Here is a 2,571-nt window from a genome sequence, read left to right as displayed (position 1 = left end):
CCCGAAATGTCAGCCTTTTTGCTCCAATGATGCTGCTTGGCCTGCTGTGTTCATCCAGATGAGGTGGTCGTTGGATTTGTCCTGCTTTTTATCTTCAGGACATATTGTCGGGTAGATGCCAGGGTTGTAACTGTACTGGAACAGCTTGGCTAGGGGAGTGACAGGATCTGGAGTATGAGTCCTCAGGACTGCTACCAGAATGTTGTCAGGATCTTTAACCTTTGCAATATCCAGTACCACCAACTTTTTCTCTATATCATGTGGAGTGAATTGAGTTGGCTAAAGACTGGCCTCTGTGATGCAGGGAGACCTGTGAAGGAGGTGGTATTAATGATTAGTGTTTTCAGTTGAGTGATAGCTTGGACACTAGAGTAAGCCTCTGGTCTTGTCTTTGGAGGTTTTTCTTTCTCTATTCATTCACAGGATGAGGGCGTTGCTGACCAGGCAGCATTTATTGCCCATCCCTAATTGCCCAGAGGGCAGTTAAGAGTTAACCACATTGCTGTGGGTCTGGAGTCACATATAGGCCAGGATGGCAAGTTCCTTCCCTAAAGGACTTTAGTGACTCAGATGGGGTTTTCCAACAATCTACAATGGATTCATGGTCATCATTAGATTCTTAATTCGAGATATTTTATTGAATTAAAATTCCACCATCTGCCGTGGTGGGATTTGAACCCAGGTGCCCATAACATTATCTGCGTCTCTGGATTAACAGTCCAGCAATAATACCACTAGGCCATTGCCTCCCCCAGTGCGCTCCAGAGTCCTTTAACCACTGGAGAGGGGAGGCATGGCCTTTAGTGAGCGCCTCATTTGAAAGGTGTAGCACTCTCTGAGTCCTGGCTGTGATTGACTGGATGACATTCTCAAATCTCCAGCGTGAGGTTTGAATGCGAGGGTTTGTGAGGCAGAGGCAATTGTTCAACCCTCTGAGCAGTTTGACTCTGAGCACCTGACAAAGGGGCAGCGCTCCGAAAGCTTGTGATTTCAAATAAACCTGTTGGACTATAACCTGGTGCCGTGCGACTGCTGACACAGTTTGCGAAAAGGAGCAGCGAATCTATTTATGAAAGGCAGCTGGGTGGTTAAGTTCTAGAACTAATCTGGGTTCACCAGCCAGAGGAGGGCCAGCAACCTCTGTCCTTGGAGAGCTGACCCTGTCCTCCACAGATTCTGGAGAATGCTTCCTGATCACTGTGGAGGATGATGGAGTTGGGGGGGCGGGGGGAGTGAGAACTGAGTGAGACAGAACTTACGTGGTAGCGTCCAATTTCTGCCCTGCCCTGAGCCTTCAAGAGCTTCCCTGAAATGAGTTTGAAATGATTCACACTCACAGGATGTGGTTTATGCAGTCTGGGCCAGAATTTATTGCCTGTCCCTAGCTGCCGTTGAGAAAGTGGCCATGACCTGCCATTTCAGATTTATTGCTGAACCCCCACAAAGGCAGGTCATCATTAAAAAAAAAATGCTCCATACTTCATGACTCAGTTATGGCCCCAGTGTGCAGGTTTTGTCACAATTTTTTTTACATATATGGGTGTCACTGGCTAGGCTAGCATTTATTGCCCAGCTTTAATAATCCAGAAGTCAACCACATTGCTGTGGGACTGGAATAACATGTAGGGCCAGACCAGGTGAGGACAGCAGATTTCCTCCCCTAAAGGCCATAAAGTGCGCCAGTTATTTTCCTCTTGTTAATGACATTAGTTACATGATGGCCATCAGACTAGCTGTATAGTCAGATGCCACTATCTGTCATGGTGACTCAAACCCACATCCCCAGCATTTTAACCTCAATCTCTGGATTACTAGTCAAATGACATTACCACTGTCACAGCACCTCCACACTGAGATGGGCCTATTGCTGGAAGGGCTTTAGTCTGTTTGCAGCTGAACGTACAATATATTGGCTTTGTGCAAGTTCTCACAGAACCTACAAGAAACCCATTGATTTATAATCTCAAAATGATCCTACGGCATTTGCATTTATATAGTGCCATTCATTGCTAGGAATAAACTATTTACGGCACAGAGACAGGCCACATGGCCTCAGGATACAGCAAGTTTGTGCTATTTTTAGGCTCTGTATGAGTCTCCCCCCACCTTGAATCACCTCAGGCTATCAGCGTATTTGTCCATCATACGTTTGACTGAGCTCCCTTCAAATGCATCTGTGCCATTCACCTTGTTATAACAAGTTTCACATTCTCATTTCTCTCTTTGGGTAAAGAGGTTTCTCCTGAAATTCTTAGTGGATTTATTAATGATTGTCTTCTACTTATGGATCCAAGGTTTGAACTCTCCTCTAATGGAGCTATTTTCTCCACATCTATCCGAACAAACATTCTCATCATTGTAAAGAATTCTGTCTGTTCGTTATTCTAGAGAAAAGAGCTCAGCCTGTTCTGTTTCTCGAAATGGCTGTAAGCTCTCAGTATTGTCATTGTATTCCTTTTATTTTATCAGAGCCCTCGAGGCTTTTATTTTAGCAGAGAAACCAGAGAGCTGTGCACAGTACTGAGATGCTGGAGATGGTCTCTAGCCTAGCCAGTATAGCACTGGAACCAA

Source organism: Rhincodon typus, chromosome 14, assembly GCF_021869965.1.
Source record: "Rhincodon typus isolate 14 chromosome 14, sRhiTyp1.1, whole genome shotgun sequence".
NCBI classification, from domain to species: Eukaryota; Metazoa; Chordata; class Chondrichthyes; order Orectolobiformes; family Rhincodontidae; genus Rhincodon; species Rhincodon typus.
This window is presented reverse-complemented; position numbering follows the sequence as displayed.